General features: G+C 39.0%; 1 long non-coding RNA gene across 1 annotated transcript; it reads left to right on the forward strand.

The window, feature by feature from the left end:
• The first annotated feature begins 4844 nt into the window (after positions 1–4844).
• LOC132337536 (uncharacterized) lies at positions 4845–11686 on the forward strand. Its single transcript, XR_009489200.1, has 3 exons — positions 4845–5005; positions 8242–8330; positions 11438–11686. It is a non-coding gene; the product is annotated as an uncharacterized LOC132337536 (long non-coding RNA).
• The last annotated feature ends 74 nt before the right edge of the window (positions 11687–11760 follow it).

Below are 11760 nucleotides of genomic sequence, written 5' to 3' on the forward strand. Positions count from 1 at the left end.
TGTGTATTCTCTAATGGGTGTCCTTAAAGGTGCCAGAATTTTCAATAGGATCTTTGAAGTTTCTCAAAATTAGGGGTTCTTCTCATCTCTTTTGCTCATCTGAACGTGTGAATCCCCGTGTGAATTGTTCAATTGAACAGTGAAGTCTCATGTGTGTAAACATGAGGGGATTACCAGGAAGGAGTAGATGGGTTTGTTAATTTATATTCCATTTGTAGTACCTGCTGGTAGTTATATCCTTAATTATTTTGTATTTTCCTTGTTAAATCAAAGAACATCCTGAGTTGGAAGGGACCCACTGGGATCATCCAAGTCCCACTCCTGGCCCTGCACAGGACAGCCCTGCCAATCCCACCATGTGTGTGATATACAGCAATGCATTTTATGTTCCAAACCCAAATTAAACTTCTAACATCACTCATAACATGGAATTTGACTTTCTGTTTACCTTTTCAGGGATCAAAGAGGGGTCCTGGATGTTGTTGTCTGGTCAGGTTTTAGTCAAGTGAGTTTTCTGTCTGAAAGCAATTTGTCAAACCTGTGTGTTGTACAATATTCCAGCCCTCTGGGTGCACATCCAATTTAGTCACTGAGGAAAGACAGTTTTGTTTTTAAAAAGCAGATGTCTGGAAAAGGAAATATCTCCTTTCAGACCTTTTGGAATAAATACAAACCCAGAAATGTAGTAGGCAAAATCTTGTTTGCTGTGGTGCAGGGGATTCGTCCCCTTAACATCAGCACATAAATATTTGCTTCATTTCAGTCAATATTTACCTCACGGGTCAATAAAACTTGTTTTGCACTTCACAGAGTTAATATTTACTTGCTGTTTTTAGCTTGGTGACAATATTTTAAATTCTCTTAAGGATATGGGGGGGCTCTTCTTTTCTAACAAAAGATTTTGTTTTAACAGAGGTGTGTTAGTTTATGAGGAGATGTTATCCATGAATCAGACCATGTTTGTCACATAATAAGATTATCCAGATTATGCCTATAACACTTTACAAGTATGAAAAAGATTTTTTTTTTGCTTGAAATTAACTAAATGTCTTACCAAATTTAAAAGTAATTGTTTGTGTCTGTAAAATTAGGATGTAAAACTTAAGACACTAATTTAGAAGGTAAAGTGAAACTGAAGTACTCCTTACTCTGAAAATTATTTTTGTTTTGGAAAGCAGGCACTAACTTAACCATTTGTTTCAGTTACGCCAAGGCAAAGTGGCCAGGCTTGTATGGTTTGGGAGGAAATGCAGAGGTAAATTTTAGATCCTTGCAGCTGACAAGACCATGTTTGCAAATGTACAAGTTCATTTCCACGGAAGAACTTCCCCCTGTGCATTTCGTATTTACATCCCAGCTGGCTGTGTGCTATTTCCAGGCTTGAGGTGTGTTAGAAGCTGATCCACGGCTTTCAACCTGCTCCAGCCTTTGTCTGCAGCCCGTGGGTGAGGGCCAGGCCCAGCTCCTGTGTCTGCTCCAAGGAGATAACGGGGTGCTTGCTAAGCCACGTGTGTTATCTCGCTGCCATGTACCCTGCTCCTGCCTGCTGTGCTCAACCCCGGTCCTCAGCAGCTTGTTTACATTTCTGTCACCAAAAAAAGACCCAAACATCTCCAGTTCTGTCCCTCAGAATGCTGATTTTGTGGCTGATACAATTAGAGATGAGGGTGAGGCTGTTTAATGGAAGTCTTCAGTTGAACTAAAATCTCTGAACTAAATCACAGCACACCCATATCCTTCAAACTGTCAAACAAAACATCTGTTTATGATAATGATTATCTTAATTGAAGAGTTCTAACTCATGCCATGCTTTTCTTCATTAATGGAAAGAATTAATGAAAGAAGACTTAGGAAAGTACTTAACTATTTAACTAAGAGCTACTTCTGAAGTGAAACAGTGCTGAAGGAATACTGGAACTCATCTTAGACTCCTAGATAAACTTCCCCTGGTGAACTTAACCAAGTTAACAATTTTTCAGCCTCCAATGCTGCAGTAAAAATGTGCTTCCTTAAATCTGGCTTGCTTGCAGACAGAGTCTGACACACTGGATTTAGTACAGCTGCAGAATTAACATTCAAAACTCCCATGCTGCACAGTTTCCCCACGTGTTACATAAAAATGCTGTGCAGTTCCTCTCTCCAAAGCTCCTCTCTCAGGGCTTCAGCTGCCTGTTTGCCTCCCCTTTGGTGACTGTTTTCATTTATACACAATCCAATTTTTCACACTCACCCAAATTACTGTTCATTGTGAGACAAATATGGTAAATTGATAATTCTGCCAATATTGGCTTAACATTCAAGGTGTGACAGCTTCAGAACATATTTTGAAGTTATGTTGTGTTTCAGGTGAGGAGAGGAAATGTGGTTTTCTTTGAACACCTGAGCTGTAGAGCTGAGATGGTTCAGATGTTGAGTTTCAACATCCACAGTTTGGGATCCATCTCTATCTTGTTTAATCCTTCAAGGTAGAGAATGGCTTAGATTCCATCCCCAAATTTTCAGGATTTTTCATCCCGAGACTGAATTTCATTCAGGAAGGTTTTTGGGAAAGTAACTGATTTGATTTAGGGAGTAGATGGATTTTAGAGTAAGATTTAGGTAAATACCATCAGGAATACCTCCTCCTCCTCCATGGCTTTGCATGGCAGAAGTAGTTCTGTTATTTTTGTGTTCTAAAGAAATATTTCCTAACCTTTATTTTACAAAGAGTCCTTTTTAGCAACCAACTAATTTTTTTTTTGACTTTTATCAGTTTTTCAGCCCAGACTTGGAAATCATTCCTTCCCTCTTTATCCTAATGGTCCTTCCCCTCCAGGAGACTCAGCTTGGATTCCAGTGGAGGCAGCAGTGAAGGATGGATTGGGAGCAGTGGGAAATTCTTGTTGATGTTGTTGCATCAGAGCCACAGAGGAGGAAACAGCATCAACATTCTTCATAAAGCAGAGAAAATAGGTGCAGGCAAATCCTTTAAATGGAACGATAATGAAATTATTGTTTATGGCCCAGCTTCTCCCTTCCATCCAGAATCTGTCATTTAGGTGATTGGGCCAGCAGGTGCAAACATAATTGAATTCAGGGAAATAAATAAGGAGGAAGGCTGGGGATTGTTTGCTAAAAAGAAGACATCTAGTTTACTAATTAGGAGGATCTATAGGATGCTGCACTTAAAAATAGATGATTGTTGATAGTTCATCTTAATCATGAGAGTTACTTTATAGTTTGAGATTTTTTCCAGCAATAACCACGAAGAGCAGCCCCTCTGCTCTGGGCACTGTTGTTTGCAGCTGGAAACTTTCTGAAAGGCTGCAAAGAAACAATGTTGTCAATTTAGAGAGGAGGTAGCAAAAAATGTGTGTTACATCTGTCTTTGAATTTGTTACACAGAGGAAAGAAGTTGGAATTGTTTTTAATTATAAGAGCATAAAAAGTTGTGGGACTGTAGGAAACTAAGATGGAAATTGCTTTTGATAGTCTCATCTAAAGGTATTTTAATGGAAGTCAGAGGTAGATATTTAACTAAAATATTTGTCAGTGGACACTGCTGAAGAAGTGCAAGTTAAATATTTTTAAATTTCATTTATTTTAAATACAGTAGTGCTGATAACACTGGCACTTAGGTCAATATCATTTCTCATTAAAGTTCTTTTAACACTCACAGCTTTATCAGTTACCAGCAAGCTCATCACAGCAGCCAGGTATGAATTCCACATTTCCCTTGCCTTTATCTAATTCATTTCTCCATCCTGCACTTCCATAATTTGAATCTGAAGTATATCAGGAAAACAGAGTTGTTTTCTTCTCTGTGGAGAGCTCAAGCAGAACTATTCCTCACAAAGAGCAACAAACAGCCAGACTGAATTACCATGGAGGATGTTGCAGCTGAGCTTGTAAATATTATTTTGATAGACTTACATTTCCTTCTGAAAGGAAAGAGCATTAAGGAATGTTTTGAAAATATAGAAAGGGAATAATAGAAAATAAACCCAAAACCAGTAAGATAAATTTGGCTCACCAGCCTTTTTGCCATTTCATGTCTATCATTCATTTTTGGGATAAATCAGTTACATCAAGCTGAGGCCAGTTTAGTTTTATGTGCCTGTAAAATGGAGTGGATTCACAAGGATCTGGCCCATTTTCTTCTGTCACCTCGTATTTCTGTTACTGTGTCTGTATATTCTATTTTAACAGTTTGGAGAAAAATAAATGGAGGTTTCTAAGTAAATATATTTACATTCAGTTACTCCATAGAGCTTCTGTATTGTGTATTCCTCCAAGTAATTCATCATGATAAAATGCAATGCTGAAGTAAAAGAGTTAATTAAAATTTAGATTGGAAATTGAAATACCAAATGAATCTAATCTGAGAGTTATGATTTCAGGTTTTCTTATGCCCAGCAACGAATAAATGAATATCCAAGGGGTGGGACAGCAATGCACTCAGCAGGAGCTATGGAATAAGGGGATCCTTTAATACAGAAATCTGTACTTTGCTTTTGGCAGGCCTGTTCTGAGAAGGGGTTTATGATGCCCCAGGGGACTGGATTTTGCTGGATTTGGGAGGAACCAGTAGCTGTAGAGGTGTGTGGATATATTTGCCATTGCTCAGCTGCCTCAGGAAGTGCAGAGCTTTGCTCCTACAACTTCCCTCTGGGTGCAGACTGATGTGTCCCATGGACAATCCAGCTTAGTGTAAAAATTAGTTCAGTTTGCTTCTTATTTAATTGCAAAATCATTCAGACTTTGTGTGTTTTCTCTGCGAGTAATCCAAATATAGATTTCTCTGTTGGTGCTACCTGTTTTTTTTTTTTTTTGTGTGTGTGTTTGTGTTTAATGCAGCTGAAAGTTATTATGGAAAATGGGTAAATTGGAGTCTTTAAAGGAGCTGCCAACTTGCATTTGCCTGAGTTACTTCAGCAGTGGAGAGGAGAGGAAGAATTCCAGACACGTCATCCTGATTTCACAAGTGTGCAGAGATCTCCAGAGTGGACTTGCCCATCTGTGTGAGGTAGTAAATAGCTCTGTGCTTTTGTTCCTCACAAATGCCTGCACATGTGTGCTCCAGCCATGTCATCCATGGCACCCACAGCTCCTCCTCTCCAGGCAAACTGGCCATGCCCTGGCTGGGCACAGCAGAGTCCTCAAGGTTGGCAGAAGTGGGCACTTGCACTCAGGATCACCCTGCAGTGCAGTGCAGGTGCAGGACTTCTTCTCTGACCTTCCCCCAAACCAGAAAAATTGGCATCTGAACATTCCTGCTTCTCTGTTCAGGGACAATACTTAGCTCGTGTTTAAAGTGTTCCTCCCAAAACTTGACATTTTTCTGTGTTCACTCAGCCTGAAGTGACAAAAGCTAGGAAGGAGAGGAAAATGGAAAGGGAGGCTTTACTTGCTCTAACCTTGGCTTCCAAAACAATGCTGGACAAAGCCACCCTTGTGTCTGGGCTTCCAAACCAAGGCACCAGCCTGGCCAGCTGGGGACAATCCCTGTCAGGGATGTCATTCACAGCTCCCTGCTCTGAGCTCTGCTCAGTTTTGTCCATGGCACTGTGGGAGAGATTTCCCCTGCTCCAGAGTCCCTGGGGCATCCCCTCAGCACACACAAATTCACCTTTCAGCTGGGTCCTACAGATCAAAGCCTCCTCGTGGAGCAAACCCACATTCCCACACTGTGTACCCATGAAGGGTCCTCCTGGATCAGTTCTAAAGAGATAATTGTACTACTTAAATATTAAACATCCAAGTTCTTTTTTTATTGTTAAACCAATATTAAAGTAGGACAAAGCTGATTTGCAGTTTATGGCAGTGCATTCCAGAGTTGCTGGTGTTGCAGCTGATGTCCTGTTCCAGCAATATTGGCACTGCCAGGAGGCACAGAAATGGAGATTTTAATCAAAAAACTTTATTTGAGATCCACTTCAGTTAAATTATAAGTTAATCTTGCCTTGTGAACTTCCAGGCTGTTAAAAAGGGCAAATGGCTGCAGTGTCCTCTGAACCAATTCAAACCCTATTTTTCGTCAGGAGATGATTCCAGTGCTCTGGAATTGAAAGTCGGGTGTCTTTTCCTCACAGATTGTTATTTAATCACTATATATTAGCTTTCATTGCCCTTTTGATATATTTAGGCTCATAAACTTCTCATTGACTAGATTGAATTTACCACGATGTTGTTACTTTTTATGAACAGAATGAATCAATAGCAGATCTGTTGGTTTGCACTGAATTGTTTATTTTAAGGGATGTTCAAACTGTACTGAGAGAAAATGGAAGGGCTGATGCCCAGTCCTCCTCTTTAATACTCAATATTTGGTAACTCTGAGTACAGTCTGCCTCAACCAGCAAGTGCTGCACACATTATCCAGAGATCCAGAGCCAATAATATTTCCTAACATTCTTTGAAATGTAAAATATTTTGCAGTATTCCTAATTTATGGCATTTAATACTTGCAAATTACTTTATTGTTGTAATAGAAGGCTTTTGTTTCATTACTAGGGAATATTCCAGAACATGACTAATTTTTTCACTGAAAATAGTAACTCTGTCTTGAGAATGTCTGTCTGATATCTCCATATATATATTTATACATGAGGAAATAGTGATTTATCTTCCTGTACTCCTCAAATAATCTGTCCAACCACTTGACTTCATCTATGAACTTGAAGCACAGTACTAAGAAATATCACTGGGTTCACTTATCATTGAATTTTAGGGGTGTGGTTTCTTGCCTTTGTTTTTTTTTTTTTTTTTTTTTTTTTTTTTTTTTTTTTTTTTTTTTCTGATTGTTTAATGATAATTAAAACCATCTATTAATCAAGTTCCACATAGACAAGTGCAAAACTGTGCCTAGTTGATCTGAAAACTTGGGAATTCTTACATCAGGGTAATCAGGTGATAACAACCCAGACTTTGTGCTTGCTGGAGGGATTTATTTGGATTCCTGTTGCCTCTATGAGCTGCCTCCCCCATTATTTATGCATCTTTATTATTGTATTAAGTGGTTAATTAAATCTGGTCAGGTTAACCTTTGTTGATGATTAGAAGTAGGCATCTCAGCCACTGGAAAGCCAATCATTTTGGGTGGAACATCTTGTTCTTGTTTGAAGAATTATCTTTGTTTACATTCACACAGCATTACTCCTTTGAACCAGACATTTCTGGGGAAAGAGGGGCAGTGCCCAGAGCAGGTTTCCAAATGTACAGAAATTATAGAGGAGAAACATTTCCCTTCCTTCTCCTCTATGAGCAAAACAGGGAAACAGTTTGAATTAATAATCCAGAATTCCAAGTATTCACAAAGAGCTGTAATTTGTTGTAAAATAACTTTTAAAAGCCAAAGCTCCAGGCTGCCCAGCTGAACTGAGTCCTGCTTCCTCACTGAGAATTCTTCAGCAGTAGCATTCCAATATTTTCCTGGTGGAGTATTTGTCATTCTTTTCCAATTATTACTGTTATTATTTTGTAATTCTATTTGTCTTTTTTCTGTGGTCTGTTCTTTTTTTGAGTGCTGGTGAAAGCCTCTTGTCATTTTCCCTGCCTTTTCCTTGGTTTGATATTTTCTGCCAATTCCTCTGCCCTAAAGCCTTTTTTTCCCCCTTTTTCTCCATGCAATGGGATCTTACCTCCATAAAACTTTTGCCTTTATTGCTCATGGAGGAGTGATTTTATCCCAGAAAAATTCTTCAGTCATCAAGGTGGGAAAGAGAGATGCCTAAGTGACTTCCTGGCTGATTTTCTGGTTCTTCTTCGGAAGAACTCGACAGCTCAGTCAAAAGATGTTCATTCTGAGGATTATTTTATTTTGATCATGAATATTTTTTTGTGAACTCTTGCTTCTCTGGAGCTAAATTGTGGGATCATGGGAGATCTGTAGGCTCAGCATGGTCCAGGAAGATGGATAGTAGGAAATTAGAGAAGAAATAGAGTAAAACCAGAAAAGATTTCTTGGTGCCACTATAAACCCATCGTATATCTGTGTGAATATTCTCTGCTTCAAAAAGATATTAAAACAGCAAAACCTGTAGAGAAGGACAAAAAATGCCATCAAAGGTTTGGCAGATGTGGGGAAGGTGAACTGTTCCCATGTTCCTTCTACAAAAGGCCTCCAAGTCATTTAAAGCTGTAACTTTCTTTTATGCAATTCCTTTTCTGATTAAAATGGTCTTCTGTAAGTGATTTTATGATACATATAAATATTATGGTTATCAGTCTTCACAGTTAAAATAAGGCTTTTTTCTTTGGCAGGAGGAAGGCTATACATGCAAATTCAGATTCCTGAAGCATTCCCACTAACTCTGCCCTTCTGTTCTGGCAGAACGAGGAAAAACTGTGGGGTTTGTGTTTTCTTTTATTTGTTTCTTTATGTATCGTGTGCTCTCTGATTCTCACTTATTTCTTATTTCATTATCTTTCCTGTTCTTTTTCCTTTTTGTGGCTACATTTGTGGCTGCATTTTTTCTTTTATTTGTTTACTTTGCCTTGAACTTTCTCCTAAATCCTTCTTTTCTTTTCAGCCAGACATGAATAAACACATTGAAGCATCATTTTTCTCTCCCTCCCTTTCCACTTCCCTTCCTCTTCTACTCCCATATCTTTTCCCCTTTTCCCCCACTATTATAATTTTCTCCTCAGCATTTTTTAATGTTTTTCTTTCCTATGAATTTTCCTGTTCTTCTTTAGACATTTTGCACTTTACCTCAGGGGAGACTCGACAAGGACTTGGGCCTTTTTTTCCTTAATAGTGCAAAACTGGATAGAAACCACCTTAAAAATGTGTGGGACGAACTCTGTCCCAACTGTCCTGTGGCATGAGGATATCTGGGAGCAAATAAATTCCTGTTTAGCAAATTTAACTTCTCCTAAAAATCCAGGCTCCATCCTTCCAGCTGGAAACTGGATCATATAATGGGTTATTACAAGCTGTTAAAATTTGAGACCGAGGAGGGGGAATAGGCTGAAGTTATTCCATGGATTGTTCTGTTCTTTGTGGGAGGCTGTTAAAATAAAGCAACAGTATAAAAGATGAATTATGTACAATTTAATGTAAAGCTGTTGGAAGCCATTAGGACATTTCTTCCTTGATTGTCTAACATTTGTGTACTTTTACAAAGTTTTACATTTTTTGGTTCTTTCCGAACATTATGAAAATTGTACTGAGAGGAGTAAATTCATCTGCATAAAATTGACTGCAAAGAGCAATTAGTCCTTCATTAATATGCAAATTTGGTCCAGTGCAGATTCATCTATATATGAGGCTTAAATATGCAAGTCAGTCTTGCTGTGCGAGAAGCCCAGATGCTTTTATTTACTTTGAAATTGAGGGATTTGGTTAATGATGTTGTTGACAGGAAAACTTGAATAAATTTGATGATCACCATCTTTCATATTAGACGAGGCCCATGGAAAAAAATTACCAAGTAAAATACCAATTTTATTTGGTAATTTCCTATTACCAATCTTGTAATAAAATGTAAGATAGAAAGTAATAGAGTTAGATTTCCTAATGTAGTTATCCTGAGACTTAAACTGTTCCCCAAAGATGGAGCCATTTTTCTTAAACTTTGTTTTTCCAGAGGGTAAAGACATCTCCATGAGCTGTATGAATAACACACTGCCTGGAGATTTAATATTGGAAACTTGGTTCTGTGACTTGCTTCGGTTGGTGAGAGGATATAAGCCTGGGAATGAAGAAGCAGGAGCTTTGGAAATGGTTCTTTGTCATCTTCCATGATTTATCTGTAGGGTCTTCTTGAGAATTAGTGTTGAGGTCTTTGCCCTGAACCTGTGGAACACCCTGGAATCTGTCTGAACACACAGCCAATTCTATTTGCCTCACCTAAGCTCCTTAATAAACATTTTCTTAAATATCTTTAAATCTTTCCAGCCCTTGGTAATGATACTTTCTTCCTGCTGGCACCCACCAGAGGCTGGCTCAGAGAAGCAGGGTTTTTCCTCCCCAATAAATCCAAGCTGTGGTGTGTCTCTCCTCTTTTCCTGCCCCACAGTTCCTTTGGAACACCCAGGATTCATTCCCCTGGTTTTGTCCAGCATCCATCACTCAGCCAGGTGTGGGAGCAGTTCCTTTGCACTCACCAGTCTTGATTCACCTGCAAGATCCCACAGGTGGTTCCTCCTCATGTTTCTTCCCTTTTCTTTCTCTGCAATTCCCTCAGCCCTAAATTTAGCTTTGGCTTAAGCAAAACTGGTCTTTGACTTCAATCATGCCCGTTTTTTCCTGGACCAAACCTGGTCTTCTGTCCTGCCTGCGCTTGCAAAAGAGCAGAGAAATGTGGTTTAAATGGGCTGAACTGTGTGGTAATTTATAAAGCTCTAGTTGTAACTACCTGAGGACAAGTTAATGGATGAGACCATTTGATTCCTCTGACTTCCTGGCACAGCTGGTTGGGATATAAATCCTCACAACAGTTGGTTTCCAAATCTTTAATGTGCTGCACTAGGCAAAAAGTTTCTATAACCATGTTAGGGAGAGAAAAAAATTCAACCAAAATTGTTCATGTGGTCTTGCAGGTGAATCCAAGAGCAGGAGAATGAAGATGGGATTGTGTCTGGGGGAACAGGGGAGACATCTGGTAGTCTTGTAAAGGCTCTGGCTATCCTACAAGGGAATCTGTGGTTTTTACCATCAGAATGAGGCACTGACAGTGTCAGAAGGGAGTTTATTTGCAGTACTGAATAGTTTAGGAGGTGATAAATTGATTAAAAGGTGAAACCTTAAAACCACACCATCTGCTGAGACTCAAATAGCCTTTGCCTTTGAGAACACAGAACTGTTGGGCAGTTTCTAGTATTTTTCAGCACCATCCACAGCAATCTTGGCTTTCTAATCTTGCTCCCAAAAGAGGAAAATATTAATTTTGAAGTGTATAAACAACAGGCATCTCAGCACAACCTGAGGTTGTCTCCTATCAACTATGTAATCTTTATATTCTAGATTAATAAACACTTCAGCCTTGGAGTTTATTAGTCCAAAATATATTTATTACCTCATAAATTCAAACCCCCTCCAGTTACCATCTAATTAAACTGCAGCGCTGTGCATGCTATCTTTGGGGATGTATTAATAATGGAATTATCTTGTGAAACAGTAATTACATACTTTGTGCATTCTTTGCCACACTCTTTCTTCAGTGTCTATGTGATGAGTGGGGCACACAGTGCTCCATTGTTTGGAGCTCCTCCAAAGTCTCTGTGTATCCAAAGATAAGCAGATTTTTTTTTTTTTTTTTTCCCCTCTTAGTAGAAGAGGGAGAAAAGTTTGTGCATTTTTTGTACTCAGGAAAGACCAATACCACCAGACTAGGAACAGTTATGAAACATGATTGTGCAAGTGATTTTTAGCTCTTGCTTTCTCCTCACTCTTTGAGGAGATTACTCTCAGGAGTAAAACCTCCTTGCAGGATATGTTTTGTTTTTACTGCAGCTGCCAAAAGGTGAAGACAACCACTTTATCTGCAAGAGAATTTTCATTTATGGGACTTCACTGGTGATGTAGGTTTGAAGTGGGAAAATGGGCTTAAAGCCTTCTTCAGGAGAGATTTACTCACAGTTTTCTCCAGTGGGAAGTGTACTTGCTGTATTCTGATTTATAAATGTATTGACTCTGTGCTTTTGCTTTATGAGGTTGTCCCCCATCTTCTACTCTGGATAATTTGTATTGACAAGAATTCTTGTGCTCATTTTTCCTCCCTTACTGCAGAATTAGGTGCCTGAATCCTGCCTGGTGTTCCCTTCCCTGCATGGAAA

This window comes from Haemorhous mexicanus, chromosome 22 (genome assembly GCF_027477595.1).
Source record: "Haemorhous mexicanus isolate bHaeMex1 chromosome 22, bHaeMex1.pri, whole genome shotgun sequence".
Lineage (NCBI taxonomy): Eukaryota > Metazoa > Chordata > Aves > Passeriformes > Fringillidae > Haemorhous > Haemorhous mexicanus.